The sequence below is a fragment of the Leucoraja erinacea genome, chromosome 7 (genome assembly GCF_028641065.1).
Source record: "Leucoraja erinacea ecotype New England chromosome 7, Leri_hhj_1, whole genome shotgun sequence".
NCBI lineage: Eukaryota > Metazoa > Chordata > Chondrichthyes > Rajiformes > Rajidae > Leucoraja > Leucoraja erinaceus.
Genome location: NC_073383.1, coordinates 28,914,903 through 28,921,930, shown reverse-complemented (window position 1 = coordinate 28,921,930; position 7,028 = coordinate 28,914,903).

Here is a 7,028-nt window from a genome sequence, read left to right as displayed (position 1 = left end):
TACAATTTCACCAAAGCAAATTAACCAACAAAGCTGTATGTCTTTTGAGTGTGGGAGAATGTGTAAACTCTGCACAGACAGCATCCGTTGTCAGGATTGAATCCGGGTCTTGGTGCTGTGAAACAACAACTCTACCGCTGCACCACCATGCAGAGTATGGTGCGAGTACACACATTGGTTCTATGTTATCCCACTTTCTCATCCACTTCATGCACACTAGGGGGCAATTTATAGAGGGCCAATTAGCCTACATAGATTAGTCAAGAGGGTAATTGGACCTGTTTCCTTGTTGTTTCCCTAAACTAAACCAAATAAAAAGGTGATCGATGGTCGGCGTGAACTCGGTGGGCCGAAGGGCCTGTTTCCACACTGTATCTCTAAACTAAGGCTTCTGGTGCCTATAATGCATTGTCCAAGTTCAACGCACATGTAACCTGTCCACACAATATTGTGCAAAACAATTATTGAGATTGAGTCTTTGAATTTCAGCGGGGTTCTCTACGCAGTAACCTTTGCACAAGATTGATGGATCTCCCAGGGAAATTGCATAAATGGCTGATTTTAGCTGCAGATGACATTTCCCCAAGGGTTTTTCTGAATTCCCTCCAGAGAACTCTTTCAACCAGGACTCGCATGTCTGAGCAGCACTGGTAGGTTAAACATATCTTTAAATTAGGCACTGCAAGAAGCACATTTTCCTCATGATTTGTTCCTTGTGAAGGGGAAATTTTGCTAACTCACTGTTTCAGCGCTTTCGTTGGACAAAGGAAATTGGGGAGCAACTTTGTACCATCCCGACAGCTTTATTAAACAGAATTACATTCTTATTAATACAGTTAATACAATGAGGGGGAACCTCATTGAAACTTACCGAATAGTGAAAGGCCTGGATAGAGTGGATGTGGAGAGGATGTTTCCAATAGTGGAAAGTCCAGGACTAGAGGTCATAGCCTCAGAATAAAAAGATGTGCCTTCAGAAAGGAGTTGAGATGGATTTTTTTTAGCCAGAGGGTGGTGAATCTGTGGAATTTAATGCCAATGACGGCTGTGGAGGCCAAGTCAATGGATATTTTGAAGGTGGATATTGACAGATTCTTGATTAGTGAGGGTGTCAGTGGTTATGGGGAGAAGACTGGCGAATTGGGTGGAGAGGGGAAGATAGATTTGGATGGCATTCACGTGTTGGGCCGAAGGGCCTGTTTCTGTGCTTATGACTCTATGACCCCTTTACTGAAAAATAAAACGTTAATAGCTTTGTTGGTGTGTGCTTGTTAGCATCCTAGTAAATTAAATACCATTTGAGGTATAAAATATGGCCACTTACGGCTTTGCATTCAATAGAAGGGCTCAGGGTGAAGAGCCCTCTAAATCAATGCATTCTCATAATTTGATTAGGGACACGTTTTATGGGCAGTGTGTGAATCCACAACTGCTTTGGTTGATCCCAGCCTAATTGTGCTGTTATTACAGAAAAGAAAAGTAAAACCTACATTGTTTTGCCTGTTAAAGGGAAGGCATTGTTTTAACTCTTCTCTGTTCTCTCATCTGAAGGAATTGGATCTTTTATTGTATGTTTAATCTTAGTTTTTAGTTTTAGAGATACTGCGTAGAAACATGCCCTTTGGCCCACCGAGTCCATACTGACCAACGATCACCTATACACTAGTTCTATCCTACACACACTAGGTGCAATTTTACTGATTTACAGAAGCCGAATAACCTACAAACCTGCACTTCTTTGGAGTGTGGGAGGAATCCAGAGCACCTGGAAAAAATCCACGTGGTCACGGGAAGAACATACAAACTCCAAGCAGACACCACCTGTAGTAAAGATCGGACCAGGATCTTGGCAGCAACTCTTTTGCTGCTCCACAATTATGTGCCGTGTTACATAATTGTCAAGTGTACCGACCAACGAAGCAATTAAATTATTACTTGCTGCAGCATGACAGGCCTATAAACGCAATACATATAGATCATGTCTGAAGAAGGGTCCCGACCCAAAACGTCACCTATCCATGTTCTCAGGGGATGCCGCTTGACCCGCTGAGTTACTCCAGCACTTTGTGTCCTACACATAGATAATACATAATAAGCGATAATTCAATCAATTAATAACCCAAATTGGTGCAACCAAATTGGTGCAACCAAACATTAGTGCATCAAAACACATTCCATAGTTCATTGTTGAGGTTAATATAGTGTTCAGGAGCCTGTTGGTTGGAAAAAGCTGAGTCCAGGGGTGGCACAGAGGGGCAGCGGTAGAGAGGGGTCTCGATCTGAAACGTCCATCACCCTTTACTTCTCTCCAGATATGCTGCCTGTCCCGCCGAGCATTTTGTGTCTAGCAGTGGTAGAGTTGCTGCCTCACAATGCCAATGACCTGGGTTTCGTCCAACTACAGGTGCTGTCTGCACAGAGTTTGCACATTCTCCCTGTGATCACGTGGGTTTCTCTGGGATCTTCAGGTTCTTCACATGCTCCTAAGATGTACAGGTTTGTAGGATAGTGCTAGTGCACGGGGTGATCGCTGGTCAACATTGACTCAGTGGGCTGAAGTGCCTGTTTCTGCGCTGTATCTCTAAAGTCCAAAGCTTATCTTGAACCTGGTGGTCACAGTTTTCAGACTCCTGTACCTTCTTCCCAATGACAGCAGCGAAATGAGAGCGTGGCCAGGGCAATGTGGGTCTGATGATGTTGGCTGCCTTTTTGAGGCAGCGCCTCCTATAGATCCCTGCAATGGTGAGGAGGTCAGTACCTGTACAAAGAACGTGCATTTGTACACAGGTATGTAGATAATTCGGGAGGGTAGATGTGTCACAGTCAGAGTTACAATGGGTTGAATTGCCACCTCTCAACTATTAACATATATTTCAGACACGTTGGACACAACATTCTGGAGGACCTCACCGTCTCTGGAGAAAAGGAATAGGTGACATTCCGGGTCGAGACCCTTCTTTAGACAGAGTCAGGGGAGGGGGAAAATAGAGGTATGAAAAGGTACAAAACAAATCAGAGCCGGCACCCATGTCTCAAGAAAGGTGGAGCCCACAATGGTCCATTGTTGGTTGTGAAGAAGGTGATGATGAAGAGATTTGTTCACATCACCTATTCATTTTCTCCAGAGATGCTGCCTGACCAGCTGAGTTACTCCTCAATTTCAGTGTAAACCAGCATCTGCAGTTCCTTCCTACATATTTCAGAGACACTCATAATCGGCACTTTGCCTGCCCTGACCTGTGAATGAATTTGTTTTCGTTTGGACAGCTGCCAACAGGAAGAGCGCATCTTCTATTTATTCTTCTATGGCTGGAATCTGCCTGCACGGAAGAACAAATTGTTATTATGCATTCACATGCATCCCTGATCCCAATTCAATTATTTTTTTTACTTGGCAAACCGCATCAATTAAAATATATTATCTATTCACATGGCCCCACTATCTCATGATTTCTTCATCCAGATCAGTTAAACGAAAATGCAAGTGTTACTTACAGACCAAGAAAACTTATAACATGATAACTGGGTGATCAAAGTATTTACATTGTAGTGACATGACCACAAGATATTGCAGTGAGTCGAAGATGTAGCCCAGTCCATCACACAGACCAGACTGCCCACCATCAATTCCACCTACAGTGCACATTGCCTTAGGAAAGCAGCCAGCATCATCAAAGACTTGTCCCACCCTGGTCATTCCTTCTTCTCCCAGCTCTCATCTGGCAGAAGGTATAGAAACTTGATAGCACGCACCACCAGACTCAGGAACAGCTTCTTCCCCTCTGTTATCAGACTACTGAATAGTCCTTCCATAAGCTAGAGTACTGTCCGATTCATCTCTACTCCAATGCGGCCTTTGGATTTTGTCTCTGGAATGCTGTGAAGTATAGTCTGCACTCTGTATTTTCCTCTTTGCTCTACCTATTGTACAGGTCCACCACCGATTTTCCAGCAACTGGTGGTCCGGCACCTCCTTTAATCCGGACAAAATGCTGAGAGCGCACTTGACATCCACACCAGAAGTCCCCTGAAAATGTAGCGCATAGGCCGGGTGAGGCAGCCGATCTCGACCTCATCAGGACTTACACGTCAATCGGTGGGTCGAATTTGCCCCCTGCGGCCAGGGCTCTGGAACTCCGGCCCGGCCGGAGCCGGCAGGTCCATTCCCATAACCAACTTCCAATGCTGTCTTTGTAGGCAGGTATCTCGGCTCCTCCGACAGCCTAGGCCAGGAACATACTGACAGATATGAGAAGTGGCGTCTAAGAGGTTTTTAGATAGTCACCCAGGAGATGCTGGGAATGTAGGGATGTGGATCGTGTGCAGGAAGAGGAGATCTGTTTAACTTTGCATCATGTGTAGGAGGGAACTGCAGATGCTGGTTTATACTGAAGATCGATACAAAATGCTGGAGTAAGTCAGTGTGACTAGCAGCACATCTGGAGAAAAGAAATAGGTGATGTTTCTGGTTGGAACCCTTCTTTTGTCTGAAGAAGGGTCACTACATGAAATGTCACCTATCCATGTTCGCCAGACATGCTGCCTGACCTGCTGAGTTACTCCAGCACTTGGCATCTAAAACTTTGCATCATGTTCGGCACAGACATTTTGGGCCGAAGGGCTTTTACTGTGGTTTACTATTCTATAATGAAAGTAAGTAAGTTTATTGGCCAAGTATTCACATACAAGGAATTTGCCTTGGTGCTCCACCCACAAGTAACAACATGACATACAGTGACAGTTACAAATGACTCAGAAAACACTAAACATTAATAATAATAAAATATTAATGATGAAACATCATTGATCAAGCATGTGAACCAACAAAATACCAGATCAAAGGGAGGCTACAGATTTTTGGCTGTTGAGTAGAGCAACTACTCCTGGAAAAAAACTGTTTTTTTATGTCTGGCTGTGGCAGCTTTGACAGTCCGGAGTCACCTTCCAGAGGGAAGTGATTCAAAGAGTTTGTGGCCAGGGTGAGAGGGGTCAGAGATGATCTTGCCCGCTCGCTTCCTGGCCCTTGCAGTGTACAGTTCATCAATGGAGGGAAGGTTGCAGCCAATAAACTTCTCTGCTGATGGGATGATTCATTGCAGCCTCCAGGTGTCGTGCTTGGTGGCTGAGCCCAGGAGCGGAAATCCCGGGGGGGGGGGGGTGTGACTGAGGATAGAGTGCGGTGATTGGAAGAGGTAGACGTGCCAAAACACTCTCGGCACAGACCTGCGCCTCATCCGCAGCCAGGATTGATTCCGGCTCTCCGGCGCTGTTCCGTCCTCACCCAGGTGCCCCCCTCCACGCCCGGGGGTGGCCAGAGACATCGGGAGTCAGATGGGAGCGGTTCCCCCAGGCCCACAGCCAGCGCAGAGAAGCAGCGCTAAACCCAGCTCAACTCTGCCTGTCCCGCCAGGTTAACCTACAGCCCTGTTTGGACTTGCGGGAAATATGGCCCAGGTTTACAGCCAGCACGGAGAAGCAGCGATGGTGTCCCGTCAGTCCAGGCAAGGCTGTAGGTTAACCCGGCGAGACAGACAGAGTTGAGCTGCATTTAGCGCTGGATTGAGCCTCCGAAGCCCTGCGCGTGTGTGTGAGTGCGCGCGGCCGCCAAATAATTGTGTCCTCCCTGTCCCCCGGTCCCCTCCATATTTTGATAGCGATTTCCATGCCTGGCTGAGCCAAACCAAACCATGGTGGAGAAGGTGAAAACAGACTCTACGATGGCCGTGTAGAATTGGACCATCATTACCTGGGGCAGATTGTGCTTCCTCAGCTGCCGTAGGAAGTACATCCTCTGTTGTGCCTTTTTGACTGTGGAGTCGATGGTAGCCCCTCACTTAAGGTCCTTGGAGATGATGGTTCCCAGGAACTTAAAAGACTCCACAGATGTGACTGTGGTGTTGTTGATAGTGAGTGGGGTGATGGGAGGGGGAGCTCTCATAAAGTCTACAATCAATTTCACTGTCTTAAGAGCATTGAGCTCTAAGTTGTTGCGATGGCACCAGGACGTCTGCTGTGACACTTCCTGCATGTGGGCAGATTCCTCCCCATCCTGGATCAGTCCAATCAGGGTTGTGTCATCCGCAAACTTGAGAAGCTTGACTGAGGTGCCTATGAAAATGCAGTCATTAGTGTAGAGAGAGTAGAGGAGAGAGAGTACGCAGCCTTGCGGTGCTCCTATGCTGAGCGTCTGCGGGTCGGAGATGTGCTTTCCCAACCTCACATGCTGCTTCCTGTCTGTCAGGAAGTTGGTGATCCACTGACAGAGGAGTTCAGGCACAGTCAACTCGGAAAGCTTGGCGTGTAATAGCTCTGGCACAATAGTGTTGAATGCAGAGTTAAAATCAACAAACAGGATCCTCGCATAGATCCCCTGGCAGTCTATGTACTGTAGGATGAAGTGCAGGCCCAGGTTGACTGCATCATCCACAGATCTATTGGCCCGATATGCAAACTGCAGAGGGAGATTGTGCAAAGGATACACATTGTTGATGCTGCTGAGTTACTCCAGCATTTTTGACTTTTTTTTCAACCAGCATCTGCAATTCCTTGTTTTTCCTGTAATGTTCTATATACTGTACAATGCATAATCCACAGAGAACATTTTCTGCGCTACATGGCCCAAAACTGTTCTATTTTGCACCTTGCAAAGAGAAGGTTTGCTGCTTGATATAGCCTGAAACAAATAATGTTAACATATGATGAGCATTTGACCGCACTGGTCATGTACTCACTTGAGTTTGGAAGGATGAGGGGGTATCTCATTGCAATTTGTCGAATAGTGAAAGGCCTGGATAGAGTGGATGTGGAGAGAATGTTTCCGCTAGTGGGAGAGTCTAGAACCAGAGGCAATAGCCTCAGAATAAAAGGACGTACTTTTGGAAAGGAGATGAGGAGAAATTTCTTTAACCAGAGGTAAATCTGTGAACTTTATTACCACAGGCGGCTGTGGAGGCCAAGGCATTGGATATTTTTAAAGTGGAGGTAGCCAGATTCTTGATTAGTAAGGGTGTCAGGGGTTATGGGGAAAA